At 44.2% G+C, this 17,689-nt stretch overlaps 1 pseudogene; it reads left to right on the top strand.

The window, feature by feature from the left end:
* The window catches only part of LOC121724088, a 50,238-nt pseudogene extending 37,527 nt beyond the window's left edge, over positions 1-12,711 (top strand).
* The last annotated feature ends 4,978 nt before the right edge of the window (positions 12,712-17,689 follow it).

A 17,689-nucleotide genomic window follows, 5' to 3' on the forward strand; every position in this document is an offset into this window, starting at 1 on the left:
AGAATCACTGGGTGAATCCAGAGATTTATTTTGACTTTTGGGAACATTTCTAGGCACAGCCTGTGGCCTTGCCTTGCCTTCTTGTAAACATGTGGATCCTAATAAATTACTCAGACTTTCCACCTCCTTTCTCTCTGCCATGTACTCTCTGTGAGGGGGAGGGGGGGTTAGGCTAGTCTCATTCACTTCTCCAGTACTGAAGTGGTGTTGTCTCTTGCTCCTCCCGCTCTGCAGGACTGTCTGCAGCCGCTGAGTATGCAGGCTCTGCCCACGCAGCCCGAGTCACTGTGCATCGTGGAGATGGGCGGCGTGGAAAAGCAGGACTAGCTGGGTGAGAAGGGCACCATTGGATTCCTTTGGGGGCAGCCGTGGCCTACTGGTTAGCGCTTCAGACTTGGAACCGGAGGGTTGCCGGTTCGAAGTAGGCACAGCTGAAGTGCCCTTGAGCAAGGCACCTAACCCCTCACTGCTCCCCGAGCGCCGCTGTTTTTGCTAATTCACGGATGAGCATCCGTGGGTGAGCATCCACATACTCACCCATATATACTAGCAACCCACACCTGCCATAACCAGCAATCATTTTTCATCCATGTATGTGTAGTTGTGAAACTGATATTTAGATTTGTCCAAGGAAAATGCCTGGACAAGATTTTCTTGCATCAATATTTAACTATCACACAGGGTACTGGGTACTCACCGACATTGAGGCTGCTGTAGGAAATGTCAGCTGTTGCATTTGTTTCACAAATTAGCTTAAAATACTCTCTCAACCTGTTGTCTGAATGTGAAACAGAAATAATGAAAGAGTTAATTTAATAATAAACCAGGTCTATATTTCTTTCTGAAATTGTGTCCATTTTATCTGCACTTTTGTTACAAGTTAAACATTAGCTTTGCTGGCAAAGTTTCTTAAATGTTGCTGGCAAGTACCTTTTATTTTCCCAAGTTAAACATTTATTTTATAAGATACCCATAGCCAACAATCTCAAATATGCTGTTTGTGTTGAAATGTGTACTGATCTGTGACCACTGAACATGGTGATGAATCTTCTTCAATTTTCATGCTTCACTTATTGTGTGGAAAACATAAGTTTCCTTGTGGGTGCATTCATGTTTGACATTGAGGAACCGGCTGTGAGGTCAGAATTCCGGTAGAGGATCGGAATTCCGTTTGGTAATCGGTTAATCATTGGTTCACCCCTCCGTATGATATCTTTAGTTATTTACCTCCTACATCTGCGTGCGAGATGATTCAGTCACCCCCGCCTCCCCTGCTTCTTTACAGTAAATGAATTCCCCAGCGAGCAGAGGTGACAAGAGTGTCCTCAGTGCTCGCAAGTTACTGAAAACACGATCATGAAGATTAGTGGTCACAGTGTGACTTTCAGACTGTGACTGGGTTTCACTCCCCCAAGACCAGTTTGTTTTGTGCTTTCATTTAGTCAATCTTGTAAGTGGAGGAACTCTAAATAGCAGTCAGATGCTTGAACACCTCCCTCTCAATAGATAAAATTAACTGCAAGGAAACAGTTTAGATGCCCACAGAAATGTGCAATAACTGGAACCAAAGCTGGCATGAGTTGAAGATTCATAAGTCAACCTTCGTAATCAGTTGGTAATCAGTTTGGTCCACCATCCTAAGCTCCTCTCTCTGTGTCTGTCTGTCTGTCTTCTTTTTTTCCGTTGTGATGGACGGGATAACCCTGTACATTCCATTCCTGCACTCTGACTAAAAGCATCTGTCCCTCTGCATCCCTGCACTCTGACTAAAAGCATCTGTCCCTCTGCAGGATTTTGGCCCTGGAGAAGCTGGGTGCGGTCTTCAACCAGGTGGCTTTCCCCCTGCAGTACACACCGCGCAAGTTCGTCATCCACCCCGAGACCAACAACTTGGTGCTGATCGAGACCGACCACAATGCCTACAAGGAGGCCACCAAGGCCCAGCGCAAGCAACAGATGGCTGAGGTTTGTCCCAGTCATCCTCCCCATGGTCATTCTGCCCAGTTGCAGATGCTCACTCACACACACGCGTGCACACACACACATTTACACAAACTATTCACAAATCTTTTTTCAGTTTCACGCAAGAGCCTACAGCTTCCGTGCATATTCACACATTCTTTGCTCTGTGGTGACAGCCTTGAATAGCAGCCGTATCTGAAGCAATGATCAGCATGCTCTGTTCCTTAGTGTTCATTTAGTCATTGGGACTATTTCCCGGACATGGCTAATCCCTAATCTCCCTAAACTATTTTCGGTAAAAGATGTTTTTCAGACGAAATTCTTCATTGGATATCACGTCAAGGACTAGTCAGGGAATTTTACCATTTTTTGGGCCAAAGTCATGGAATATCAGGTAATTTTTGTTATAGCAGCTTGAAATTTAAATGATAAAATTAATACAAAAATGATAAATTAATACAAATATTTGTGTTCGAATAGGTCGATATATTGTACAATTAATTATATAGTAAGTGATGGAATTCAGGTTTTTTGTCAGGGAAATATCCAGACTCTTTCACGAAGTGGCAACTTTCGATAAGGAAACGTTTGCAACACTGGCATCTCAACTACCAAACCATTGGTAGTTGAGATGCAAACCATCAAAACTAGGTTTTGAAATCATTGGTCCAGCCTTACCAATCACATTGATCAGAGATTCCTAACATATGTTTCCCTAACAATGAAATCAAAACCGGCCGTCACACATTAATGTTCTAGGTTGTACTATTTAAATTAAGGATGAGCGAAAATCCTTTCATTGAGCTGCGCTTTTTACGCACGCAGCCTTTCCTTGCCCCGCCTGCTCTCTCTCCTAACGAACCTGCTGCCCCTCTGCATGTGCATTTAACAAAACATTAACGATTGTTGAAGGATTGTTGTTGCTTGCCAGCGCAGAAGCATTGCATAGAAGACGGCGGGCTAAATTGCTATTAAATCCGCTTAGCATCGTGACCATGCTGCACAAATTTGTTCAAAACTGCTGCATTCAACGTTAACGTTAGAATACTGTTTGGATGTCGAGTTTAGCATGCTTAGTTACAGCTGCTTGTCCACCCCCCCCCCCCCCCCCCCCCCAAAAAATGGCTGCTGCTTGATGTCGTGTTGATTGTAAAAAATATTGAGGAAGTAGTAAAAAAGGTAGTAAATTCATCTCTATGATTACTGCATACACCCTGTGAAGGAAAATGAAAGTTGAGCAGAAGTATGTAGGTATGTACATTTGACTTAGTGGGGCCCCAGCTGTGGCGCAACTAGCTGGGGCACCTGCACCGTACACCGGCGACCCGGGTTCGATTCCCGCCCCGTGGTCCTTTACGGATCCCACCCCGACTCTCTCTCCCACTCACTTCCTGTCGTTCTCCACTGTCCTATCTGATTAAAGGCATAAAAAAAAGCCCAAAAATATACTTAAAAAAAAAAAACATTTGACTTAGTGGGAACCCTGACAGGTGAACGCTTTTTACAAACATCTTGCTTTTTCATGTCTTTATGGCACTATTAAATGAAGCTGGCTGTTGTAGAGCTGTGCCTGTGCTCTGGCAGGCTGCATTAGTCGCTGAGTCACATTGTTGGCTTTGGGAGCTGGTCAACGGGCAGCTGTCAATGTTCATCTGACTTCTGAGTTTTTAATTCATTGTGGACAGATAAACTTCCAGGAAAAGGTTTCTGTTTGTGTGTGTTTGTGGCAATGCACATGTTAACTTTTGTGTGAAATGACCACTACAGATTGAAGAAATGTGAACGAGAGATTTGAGTTTATAATCATGACTGTTATTAAATCTTGACCCTGACCCTCACATCACCTTGACCTTTTCCCCCTTTTGCCCCATGTCCCTGCAGGAGATGGTGGAAGCGGCCGGGGAGGACGAGCATGAGCTGGCAGCAGAGATGGCCGCCGCCTTCCTCAATGAGAAACTTCCAGAAGCCATCTTCGGGGCGTCCAAAGCTGGCACGGGCCAGTGGGCCTCGCTGGTGCGGCTGGTCAACCCCATCCAGGGCACCACGCTGGACCTAGTCCAGCTGGAGCAGAACGAGGCCGCCTTCAGGTGAGAAGGGAAAGGGTACTGGCCCAAAAGTGGACAAAAAAGGGAGAAAATGTAAAGGCTGTCTGTCTGTCTGTATGTAACGGAGGCGAACTGAGCTAGCGTGCTAGTTGCCCGTGTAAAATCATCACACCCCTAACCTTAAGAACGCTTCTAACCGCTGAGTTAGAAGCCTGGGCTTTTAGCTCAGTGGTTAGAGCGTTCGACTCCCATGCCGGTGAGTGTTGAGGTGGCGGGTTCGAGGGCCGTGAGCGGCGGACAACCCCTGTTACATGTACCGGTGTCTTTGGCCATAGGGAGGATAAATAGTAATATGCTGATTTCTTAATTGGAAGTTCTGAAATCTAAGGTGCTGATTGACTGTTACACCTATTCATTTTTAGTATTGTATTATGTTATATATGATATTATACTATATTATTTACTGAACTGTGTCTGTTTATAGACACAGAAGAAAATGAATATGGAACAAATCACAGACCACTCTTAAGGACTTGGGCTAATTATTTGCTTTACTGGTCATGGTTGGTCTTTGTTTAAGATCAGAGTTTAAGAGAAATAAATGCAAGTGTAAAGTACACTTGGAAAAAGGCAGTTAAATTTAGTTTCATTATAAGTTAGACAATGCTGCTCACCAAACTCCCTGTTTGTCTTTGCAATAAATTAGGGATCCCACGAAAGATGTTCTCGGTCCGTGTATCATTCGTTCATTTGATATTCAATTGAGAATCAAAAACGAACGTATAACGTTTAAAAAATGGCTTCAGGGCCGAAACTGATTTTGATATTTATTTGTTCCGATTTCTGTGACCTGGAACTCTATCCAAGTCTTGGTCTAGACCTGTCAGTGCTCAGTGTTGCCAATTAGTGACTTTGTTGCTAGATTTAATTTTGGCCATTCCTAGCGACAGAAAATATTGTCTAACAACTATAGTGAGAAATTGGGCGACTTGCGCAACGATGGCAAACTTGGTTTCGTTGAATCGACAGAAAATCATCTCCCTTCTCATGCCTGTTTCGTTTCTGAACATCGCGTTCGCCCAAAGCGTTGCCCCATGATTATAGAAGTAATGACTGGCCTAGGCTATGTAGTATCAGCCCATGTTAGGGAAGTAGGCCTAGATGTTAGATCTATCAGCTCAGATCATCATTTGTCGCCAACGTCATTGGAAGGCAGCCAGCTGCAGAAGCCTTCTGGTGAGATTACACCAAAGACAGTATATGACAGGGAAACTAGGGACACATACTAGGGGCTACAACTTCATTCACAAACAGAGCAAATAATTCAAATCGAGCCATATAGTAGTCTACTTGTCAGTCTTGCCCGTCCAATTACGTTCACCATCTAAAAAAGACGCGCAAGTTAACACTACTCTGAGAGCTCAAGAATCAGTCAAATCGCGAACAGGTGGCAGCTCAGTTTAATTGTCAGGTGTGAAATGCGTTCATATTCCACTTTTTATGTCATAGACGTTGCATGCCTATGCAAGGAAAGGCTTTGCAGTAGGATTGTCCAAGCTGTTGCTTCAGTTTGTGTTTTAAGTTATGCGACGCACCGTTGGGTTCATGCCGTTTTGCGCAAGTTTAAAAAGTTTAGCCGACTGCGTAATTTGCCATTTTTGTTCAATAAGTTTTTTTCATGTCATGAATGTAACATGCCTATGATAAGGCTTTGCACTTGTACAATATGGTCAATCTATTGTCTCAATTGTGTTTCATGTGACGCTCCGAAGCTAGGCCTACATTCATGCATCGTTTTGCTCCAGTTTAAAATGTTTCTGCCTAATTTGTCAGCTGTGATCAAATGCGTTCAATAAATTCCACTATGTCATTAATATAACATGCCGATTAATGTTTGTATGGTGTATCTCATCTAGGCTTCTCTTAGGCTATGTTCAATCAAATTGGCTGTGCCCACCCACTTGAACATTTCTGGCTACTCTAACCGAGCATATAGTAGAAAAACCTATTCGTTTAGACTGCCGATTGAGGGGGAAAAAAGAGATTATGTTGTTCTGTCCGAGTGGTCATTTAAATATATATCTTTAGGTTAAATTGTGTGTGGTAAAGTTATAATCGGACTGGTAGGCCTAGTCCGATTTAACACTGCAAAACAGAAGCAGCAGCTGGCAATGGAAGTCAATAAATAATTTCAGGGTCAGAGCAATCGGAAAAAATAAATATCAAAATCAGTTTTGGGCCTGAGGCCGTTTTTTTAAACGTTCTACTTTTGATCTGATCATGAAACCAAAAGTCTGAAAAACAAAGCATTATTTGTTGGTTTGTATCACATTCATAAACCAGTAATGAAAAAACAAGTCCTTTTTTCATTTTTTCATTTTGGATTCTCAATTGAATATCAAATGAACGAATGATACACGGACCGTTCTCGTTCTCCTTCTCAAAACAAACCAGTTAAACAACTTCAAACCATTTGTGTTGATTTGTGTTGTGATTTATGGCCCCTTTCCAATGTTTATATTTGCGATGTTGCAATCCAGAATATCATTCCCACACCACCCACTTTGAGTCCATCCCATAAATTCGCACTTAGTGGCAAAAAGGGGAAGTAAACTTTGCATGTGCATAAGATTGGGAGGGATGTCCATGCAAAGCTTCAAATTCTTTGGCACTATGCCTGAATTCAAGTGTGGGCCTGACTCTTTAAGATTTGAAAATATATGACACTATATAAAAAAAATAGCGTTGAAGAAGGTTTCATTTAACTTTAGGCACAGACCATGTCCCTTGTTTTAAGGCCTGTGAAATGGTAGAAATGCTTTTATGTTGCTAATTCAGACCAGAGGATGAGAACATTTAAAGAACTGTTTTAAAAATGACTCCATGTCCAGTTATTGTAATTGAAGTATCTGTATTTCATAATCATAAGTCATAAAATGGAGACCTGCATAATGGCTCTTTGTCCTCTGAGACTATCCAAAACCAACTGGAATGTGAAATTATGTACAGATATATTTCAGTGGTCCACAATGACATATCCTAAAATTAGTATCTTTTTAAGCATAGTTATGGAAAGTATAGCGTTAAAGAAAACCTACAGTGGCAGGCCATGGTACGAAACGGTAGTCTATTTGTTCAGCAACGCTTGAGGCAAATTCAAATTGTGTGTCAGGTGTGTCTCTTCATTCCTTCATTCATTCCCCCCCCCCCCCCTTTCTGACTCTGACCTACTGTAGTGTGGCCATTTGCCGCTTCTCCAAAGGGGGAGACGACTGGTATGTGATGGTGGCCGTGGCCAGGGACATGATTGTGATCTGTTGCCGGTGGCTACATCTACATCTATCGCCTGGCGGGGGGCGTAGACAAGCTAGAGTAAGGTGAGCAGAGAACAGATTCACTCATTCTGGTGTGGGTGAGAAACTGACTCCCCAATCCCCGCTGGTCATTCTGGTGTGGGTGAAAAGCTGACTCCCCAATCCCCGCTGGTCATTCTGGTGTGGGTGAAAAGCTGACTCCCCAATCCCCGCTGGTCATTCTGGTGTGGGTGAAAAGCTGACTCCCCAATCCCCGCTGGTCATTCTGGCGTGGGTGAAAAGCTGACTCCCCAATCCCCGCTGGTCATTCTGGCGTGGGTGAAAAGCTGACTCCCCAATCCCCGCTGGTCATTCTGGCGTGGGTGAAAAGTTGACTCCCCAATCCCCGCTGGTCATTGTTTGTCTGTGGTTGTGGAAATGTGACCTCATTGAGTTTCTGCTCAGTTGAATTTACTGTGGGGGGGGGGGGGGGGGGGGTGGTGGTGTCATGTAGGGTCAGCAAATCAAGTTCATGATCACCTCGCTTGGCATGGACTGTGGTGCTGCTTTAGTCCCTCATGGCTTTGGTACTCTCGTAGACGCCTGTGGAAGACGTCCCTCTGGCCATCTGGGGTCGGGAAGCTGCTGCGGATCTATGACCTGGGCAAGAAGAAACTGCTGCGCAAGTGTGAGAACAAGGTAAATGATGTGTGTACGTGTTTGTGTGTCTGTGTGTGCGCACACACACAGGAAAGAAGGGTGGATGATGTCAGTGTAAGATATGAACAGCATCCTGTCCTCTTCCTAAGTGCAAGTTGTGTGTGTGTGTGTGTTGGGGGGGAAAGGGGTGGGGGGTACATCCATCTGATGGTGCCGTTTGCTGACACTTGGCAGTTGCAGCCTCAGCTCCCACACAGACCCTCAAGCCACCAGTCGGTCAGTGTGACCAAACACACACACACATCCTTGTTTCATAACACAACCATAGCAACTGTTGGTTGTGGTTGCAGACCGGCCTGCCATAACCCTTCACCCAATAGGCACACATCCTATTCTCTCCTACCACTACCCTGCTCTGGCCTTAGCACTTCTGCTCCTGAGTCACGGCACGGTTGAAAGGCACTGCCCACTGTCCATCAGTACTGATAATAGCCTGGCAAGTGCCCATGTGGACATGAGTGAGATGACCTTTACCTGATAATAGCCTGGCAAGTGCCCATGTGGACATGAGTGAGATGACCCCCACCCCCCTTTTCTCTCTTATTTGTGTGTGTGTGTGAGCAGCATGTGCCCAACCTTGTGACGGGCATTTACACCATCGGGCAGCGGGTGGTCATCTCAGACATTCAGGAGAGCCTGTTCTGGGTGCTCTACAAGCGCAACGAGAACCAGTTGATCATCTTTGCTGACGACACGCACCCGCGTTGGGTCACCACGGCCTGTCTGCTGGACTACGACACCATGGCTTCCGCCGACAAGTTTGGCAACATTAGCATCGTAAGTGCTTGTTTGTGTGTGTGTGTGTGTGTGTGTGTGTGTGTGTGTGTGTGTGTGATGTGGTATAAGCATTATGGTTGCAAGTGGGTTTAGGTTTGTTACATACATATGTGGCAACAGTGCATCAAAGTGAGACTGTGAGACTACATCGGCAGCCTGTGTGTGTGTGTGTGTGCGTGTGTCTGTGAATAGGGCAATGTAAGCTGGGTGTGTATGTGTGTGTTTGCATGCCATGTAATCTGCCCCCTCTAAACCACAGGGACTCTTTTCTGTGTCGTCTTTGTTTATCATTCATGTCTGTCTTTGTCTAGTTGTCGTGTGTGTATCTTTATGGCCCAAGTGCAAGTTGGTGGGAGTGTCGCACAAACGACTTGTTTCAGTCTTCTTATTGTAACATATAAATAGAATGGAGTTAAGGGTGCTGTGTAATGTTTGCTGGGTGAATGACCTCTATTGTGTTTTTGTGAATTAGTCACCAAATTCTGCTTGTGTCCTGCACACCACTCAGTGAGCTCTTTCACTGGTGTCTTACTGCAGTTGGAGCCTGTGTAGAAGTTAAATCTCCTACGAGTTTGGCGTTTGTGGAGATGCATCCTGCCGCTAAGCTTTACGTTTCATGCTATTTTATCTTTTTCTTTCTCTGGAAAAATGAGCTGTTTATTCAAAGCATGGCCTTTCTGGATATTTTGTAAAGAGCAGTGGAATAAGTGGTTATTATAAACAGTAAATATTCTAGCTATTCTAAATATTCTAGCTAACCCATTTACTAAATAATTAGTCAGCTGTACCTGTAACCTGAATTTTGTTGCTATGGTATTGCTTCTCATCAGCCTATCCATTACCTTTGCAGGTTTGTCTTCCTCCCAACACCAGCGATAATGCTGACGAAGACCCCACTGGGAACAAGGCCTTGTGGGATAGAGGTCTCCTCAACGGAGCATCTCAGAAGGTAACTATGCTTTTTGTTGTTCTTTATCTTCAGTTTCTCAGCTCTCTCCAGACAAACCCAAAACACACAACAAGCAGCAGAAAGCACCGCCGCATCAAAGACTGCCAAGAAGGCAAACCCCGCAGAGCTTCTCATCCGGTTCCCACGAGGGAGAGAGCCTCTGCCCCCTCGAGTGGCTGTCTGCGCCAGGGTCATACTCTGTGTGTGTGTGTGTGTGTGTGTGTTTTGTTTTGTGTGTGCCCGCTCTTGTCTGGGTGGGTGAGGTGGTTAGCCACACTCTCCCGCCCCGGTCTGCCCCTCTCCTGTCTGGCTCATTCCCAAGGCGGGTCACCCGGTTCAGCCCCCAGGCATGTGTGCCGGCTGGCCTGCCGCGGCCTGGCCTCAGTTCGCCTCATTAGGGCCGCTGGCTGCCCAGAGAGCTGCGTGGAAATGTTTAGGTAGACACTCGGGAAATTCCCTAGAGTGTGTTTTTAGATTTTTTTATGCAAGTATGACGGTCTGTCTGCTACAGATAGTTTATGTAGGCTAAGCAAAATGTCTGTCTGTGTGTGTAGCAAAAGGCAGAGTGGCTTATGACCGTGGCTTTGAGGTGTTTGTGTGAAACCAGCATGTTGCCCAAACATCTGGCCTGAAAAATGTCCCCACCCTCTTCATTCCTCATTTATTATTCTGTCTCTTATTTCCATCTTCCAATCACCCCACTTCCTCCCTCCCTCCTGGTCCCGATGTCTTACTCTCCCTCTGTGTTGCACCAGGCGGATCAGTGATCATGAACTACCACATCGGCGAGACTGCTGTCCCTGCAGAAGACCACGCTGATCCCTGGAGGCTCGGAGTCGCTGGTCTACACCACCCTGTCAGGAGGCATCGGCATCCTGGTGCCCTTCACCTCCCACGAGGTACAGCAGGGCCACCACCACCACAGGGATCGATCGCTTTATTGATCCCCAATTAAATGTGCAGTGTTCCAGCTGTAGTTCACACTAATCACTTGTGTCATTTATGCTACCCATACATCAGAAGACTTTGACAAGATTTGGGAAAGATTCTTGAAAGATTGCAGTCTTTTAACTAATGCCCCCTGTTCAAGCTTTACTCAAAAGATTACAATCTTTCAAGAATCTTGTCTTCTGGTGTAAGGATGGCTTTAGGTGTATGTGCATTGTTTATTGCCGCTCAGAGGCCCAGAGGGCAGGCATTACAGTATAAAGACTGTCTGACCATCAGGTTGTGCAGAGAATGCAGTGCTCTCCATTACTTTATTGTTCCGTTCTGTTGGGTTGAGCACTTTGTGCAACATCCTCTCTGGGGGCACCAGAGCTGTCTCCACCATAGACTAGTCTCCCCTCTCCAGCATAGAGCCAGCTTTCTTTATCAGTTTGATCCGTTTCTAAGTGTCACTGTTTCTAATGCTGCTGTAACCAACAGCTGGCTGCAAAGAAAACTGAGAGAAAGAGAGAGAGAATGTGTTGTGTACTTCAGGTGAAGTGGTTGTGACGTGATTTGTTTGTCTCCATGATTTCTTCCAGCACCTGGAGATGCACATGCGCTCGGAGTTCTCCCCGCTGTGTGGCAGAGACCACAGAGCTTCCACTCCTACAACTTCCATGTGAAGGTAAGCAGTCATAACCCTATATGACATCTGAGCACACATGCACAGACAACTGTGAAGGTAAGCAGTCATGACGCTATTTGACATCTGAGCACACATGCACAGACAACTGTGAAGGTAAGCAGTCATGGCGCTATATGACATCTGAACACACATGCACAGACAACTGTGAAGGTAAGCAGGCATAACGCTATATGACATCTGAACACACATGCACAGACAACTGCATGACTTCTGTGGGTGAACAGATCAGATGGCAGGCACTGCCTAAATATAGAAGAGTATGTGCATGTTTGAACATGGTCTGAAAGGCATGCATACTGAAGATGTATGGAGATGTATGTATGTATGTATGTATGTATGTATGTGCATGTATATGCAACTTTCTTAAAGGTAGTTTTTAATGGTTGTGACAAACCTATTCAGTTAAAATGAACAGATTAATAATTCGGCCTTTCAAAGTTGTGGCCTTCCATTGAGATTAACTGCAAGGCGCTTCTAATGCGTCCCGTCATCGTACGGCAACAGCTCACAAAAAGGGACAGTTAATCTACTGACGCAAAGAACAGTCAATTTAAGATCTTAATGTCAGTATGTAACTACTGTTACTTTCCTTGTTTACACTCATTTGCAAGTCTGCGCATGCAAAGTCGTCATAAAGGCTTTCAAAGTGAGTCGCTTCCTTGCATAAAATCTAACTGCGTGCAAACAGGCCTGATGACTTTCAAAGGGAGTATGTCAGAACTTCATGCTTTGTCACACGCACAATCACCCACAACATTCAGGTGGGGAAAATGTGTGTGCCTTTCATTTACTAGGTAACGAAATCAAAAGAGGTTCATGTATTTTCTTTAAGTTTTGCTCAAGTTGCAGGCTTGCATTGCATTGTGCAAACAAGCATTTTTGGGTGACTATCCCAAATGGTGGTTGTGGTGTTTTTCCCTCAGCCATGACTTTGTACCTTCGAAAGAATTTATGTTAACATAACGGCATAGGGCTTGTGGAATGGGTGTTACCATTATGAAGTTATTTTCTGATGCAGTTTTGCCTCAAACATGCACTCCCTCTCTCTCCATCACACTTTCACCTTTTATTATTTGCACAGTGGAAAGATACACATGCAATTCCACTTACCTTTAAGAATTTCCTCATTGTGTTTTTTTTAAATATTTTTTACAACAATGGAAACGTTGACTCTGTTTTATCTGTAGAATGTGATTGAGGGGGACCTATGTGAGCAGTTCAACTCTATGGACCAACATAAGCAGAAGAGCGTGGCCAAGGAGCTGGACCGGACCCCCCCCAGAGGTGTCCAAGAAGCTCGAGGACATCCGCACGCGATAGGCTTTCTAAGAGAAGACACACATACACACACACACTTTTGCAGGATCGTGGGACTTTTACAGACACTTTTATATGAAATGTAAAACAGCAGGTACAAGTGACCGTTTTAACCTTGATAAAGGTAGTGACCGGTTCCTCATGGCAACTCGAATCCTTTTTGTATTGGTGCCTGCTCATCTCTTTTGGATTGTCACAACGAGAAGTTGTTCAACTGACTGTTATCCTGTACTACGAGACATCCCTACACAGAACCATCAAATTTGTGAAATAGCCTTTGTTTTGCTTTTTTCCCCTGTAAGTAATGAGGTTTGTGGTCGTTGCTAAATTGTCTGCTGACTTGGTGTCTTTGCCTTGGTATGTCCTGCCAAGCCATAGGAGAGCAACTGTGCCGCACGCCATGGTAGATTCCCGGAGCCGTCTTGTAAATAAAGTTTTTTTTTTTACAGTGTATTGGATTACTACTTGAGTTTGTGGGTCTGTGTTTGTCCATTGCTTTGGTGGAATCTGGAGTGAGGGACAACATTGGGGGAGGTGTATTACACTATGCTAACTAACACTATGCTGCATAACCTTTCACACAGGTGAGGCGGAGTTCCTTAAATGTAAATCAGGTTTATAGGCCGTATACAAGGAATTTGGTCCCTGCATTTCTCTCTTTGTCAATTAGTGACAAAGAGAGACACAGAGAACACAGTGAGGTGAACCACACACTAACCCGGAGCAGTGAGCTGCCTTGCTACAGTGGCGCTCGGGGTGCAGCAGTGAAAGGTTAGGTGCCTTGCTCAAGGGCACTTCAGCTGTGGATGCGAGCATGGGAGAGCAGTGCTTAACCCCCCCCAACCCCCCACCCCCACACACATTTTTCCTACTAGTCAGGGATCGAACCAGCAACCCTTTGGTTCCAAGCCCTAACCAGTAGGCCACGGCTGCCTTGCTTCTGGTCTTGGTGCTTCTTATCTGACACTCCAGATCTGTGATGCTTTCCATGTCTGTCAGTGGTACGATCAGCCTGTAGGGTAGGCTGTGTTTTTCACTTCAGCAGGTGAACAAGTTTGTGACCTGGAAAGGTGGGGATGTCTGCTTGACCCCCCCCCCTCAAGAGTTCAGCTGCCTTTGAGTTGGAGACTATGGGAATGGGGAGAAGCCGGAATGATCAGCTTCTACGCAGGTTTCTACGCAGTATGGAATTTGGAAATAAGTATGGAAATAAGAAAATAGCTTATGAAAAAATGGTTTTCCCAGACTATTGCATCTATTGCTACTTTGTTCTCTAGAATATAAGCCAAAATTTAGGCTCTAGTCGAGCAAAAGTGCCCTGCACCATGTGTATGCTGTACCTATGGAGAACTTTAAAGTAATTGTAATAATAATAATACTAATAATAGTAATATAATATAATAATAATAATAGGGCGGTGGTAGTGTAGTGGGTAAGGAGCTGGGCTAGCGTGCAGTAGCCTGTAGGGCGGTGGTAGTGTAGTGGTTAAGGAGCTGGGCTAGCGTGCAGTAGCCTGTAGGGTGGTGGTAGTGTAGTGGTTAAGGAGCTGGGCTAGCGTGCAGTAGCCTGAAAGTTGTCGGTTCAATTCCCAGCTTCCACCGTTGTGCCCTTGAGCAAGGCACTTAACCCCAAGTTGCTCCAGGGACAATGTGATCCCTTGTAATATAGCTGACATATGTAAGTCACTTTGGTCAAGAAGTGTCTGCTAAATGTAATGTAATGTAAATGTAATAATGAGTTGGAATTACAAGGACAATATATTGCCTTTAATTTATTAAGGCATTATTTAGGGCCCCTGTTATTTATTTTAAATGTGAATTCAAATATAGGCAGTGAAATCTACTGCGAAGCCTGAAAATTTAAGTATGGAATTTTGAAATGGGAAAATATAACCTTGTCAAAGATGTTGATGGGTTTATTTATTTATTTACTTATTTAAATAGTTGTCTGTATTTGTTGCTTTGTTCTGATTGCATGATGGACCATCCAATTTCCTCTGCCTCACTATGGGTGTGCTCAAGATGGACTTAGGTCTGTCTGCAGCTGACTTACTGTCTGACGTGATCTGCCAGTGTCAGCTGAGGAGTTTGAAAAGACTGTAGACAAGCCCGGACAACTTTTTCCTTCCGCTGGTAGTCTATACATCATGTGACTCACGTCTATTTGTCTCTGCTCTGTACATCAGATTGAACTTCTCATGCAGAGCTGGCCTTAATCTTCTGAACACATCTAGTTGAGCCTGAAGAGCAGTGTAAACACATTTCACTCACTGTATTGAGTTAAGGTAGTTACCGTTGGTGAAATATTACTTGTTTAATGACAAGGGACTAAGTCTAAATTGTGCGCTTGTGTTAGTGAATAATAAAGAAATTCACAAACTAGGATGACACTTGTTTCTGCAGGTGCACATTGGTGATCTTTAAAGATAAGTTGATAACCACATTAACCCACAAACTGGTTGCCTAGGTTTCCTCACCTCATTTTGCTCACATTGGTTTCCCTGATTTAGGAAAGATGCATGGGTTGCTCATCATAACTACTGTAATGTTGACATAAATATACAAAGAAATACATAGAAGATCAATGTTACTGTAATATACAAGTATGCATAAATGTCAAGTAAATATACTAGATTGATGTAAGCTGTCTAAAGTGAATTGATTGGTATTATCATGTGTGCTCCAGCTACAGTCCTCTTTCAAGATGAGGATACAAGCTCAGTTTTCTCAGTCTCTCAGTACTGGCTTTCAGGCAGCTGCAATGTGCCCCGGACCCTAACACTGGATGACCTCTATAAAGCAAATCAGGAATGCCTTGAGGGAAATTCTTCAAATTTAACTCAAATTTTCACATTGGATTTAATGATGCACTAATTCGATTTTAGTAGTCTAAGATCAAAAATGAAGGTCACTGTGACCTCATATATGTCCCATTCTCAGGAATACTGAATCTCAAGGACACTGAGGATAAATCACAATCTCATCCTTAAGGTCCTGAACACACTTAACTGACATCCATCAAGTTTGCAAGGTTGTAGAATAGGGGTCGCCAACCCATCAGCCACCAAATTCCTGCATGTTCGCCAACGACGGGCCGAAATTTCAGCGCGTCGGGTATAGCGCATGATTTATTCAAGTCCCGCAACTCTAGCCATCATAATGCGAGAAATTCCTGCTCACATTTTACAGCGCTGTCTGATAGCATTCATCTAATAATGGAGCGTCGTGAATGCGGGACCGGACGGAACTTCTGACCTGAATCGAACTTAACTCCATGCAGAGACACACGCGCAGAGAACCACTTTGCAGGTGCGCTCACCAGGAAAGGAAAACGAAAGTTTAGCCATCAACTGTCAAGAATTTTGCAAACACAGAAGGATTACACAGAGTGGCCATGAGACGCGAGGGAACATGTGTTCTTCATTTGAGAAACGTAATCGATTGCGGACGTGCACAGACAGCTACAGAGTGACACGGAGCGCGTGTTTATTAACACTGACCGATTTGGTGTGTATGTTCTAGGCTACTTTCACTTTCTAGAGTGCGCATTCATTACGTGAAAGATTCTTCATACCAAACAAGCGATCAAACATTATCAAATTTATAATGATGTGTTGTCACAAACACTTAATCCAATTAGAAAATCAAAACCAAAATAATGTAAGTAAAGACTATGCTATGTTAAGTGTTGTTCTCTCATTGACGCCTGTACAGTAGCCTATAGGCCTATGGACAATGCGATTTCGGTTTGTAAAATGTATATCATCCTTGTGTAACCCAGACTAAAACGTACAGAGGCACGGATTACGGATTAAATTCAAAGTGGCTTTAGTTCTCTTTTGACGCTTCAAGGTCAAACAAGGTTGACATGGTAAACCAATGGTCACCAACCTTCTTGAGCCCAAGACCCCATAACCGGGTGGCCCTGTAGGCCTACCTAGTGTCTGCTAAAACTAGCTTGGATGATGATGCCAATCTCTCCACACAGCACTGACGCACCTCGAACACAAAGCACAAGGATGCTCGTCTGCACTCGTCTGCAGGTGCACTGCCTGAGACTGATGAGGGAAAATTAACTAATTAAAAACTTCCAGGCAGTCAGCGCTTTAATCAAACACGCAAAATGAGCCATTAATCATGTCGCACAATAGCAGACATGTCTGTTAGCAATTCCAGAGCAATATAAACACGCAAAATGAGCCATTTATCATGTCGCATAATAGCAGACATGTCTGCTAGCAATTCCAGAGCAATATCTATTCTATTCTAAGATTGTGAGAAATATTTCTGTGGGGAATTTGGAGCATGTAACAATGGAGATTGAGAAACTAATTCTAGATTGACAAAACAACATACAGGGCAGAATGGAGAGTTTGTTTTTTGAGTTTAAAGAGTTGAAAGTCATCAAACTAGGCCTATAGGCTAAATTTTAGAGGTAGCCTACGCGGCTTTTGACAGGATATGGTCAGCCTAATCAAGCAAGTCATAAATGAGTTAGGTTGTAGACAATCAGTAAAGGGTTTTTTCCCGAGCTCACAAGTGTTTTGGGGAAGGACCTGCTAAATAGTGACTTCTTCCACTGGATCTCCAGACATTAGTTGATTGTAGTGGTTTCTTATAGAAGTCAGTGGTTCTTAACTGGTCTGGATTTGGGACCCACAATTTCCCGTGTTCATTATTCGCGACCCATAGGCCTATATTTTATATCCAACGGAGGCTACGGTGATCTACCAGCAGGCCGGCGGAACGCAACCCTGCGTTCCCTGCCCTGGGCAAGAATATGTCGCCCCCATGTTCATATACTGTGTGTCATTTTGTGTCTTACCTCCGAGAAACCGCTGGCTGTAGGGTACAGACGGGGCTGGGCTAAACAAAATTGTGTGGCGCAGCTTACATTGTAACTTTCCAGCGATACTGGACCGCACGGAATGGAAAAATAATAGCCTAAAATATTGCGCGACAATTATGACCGGGCCTCATAAAATACGGTA

Source organism: Alosa sapidissima, chromosome 11 (assembly GCF_018492685.1).
Source record: "Alosa sapidissima isolate fAloSap1 chromosome 11, fAloSap1.pri, whole genome shotgun sequence".
NCBI classification, from domain to species: Eukaryota; Metazoa; Chordata; class Actinopteri; order Clupeiformes; family Clupeidae; genus Alosa; species Alosa sapidissima.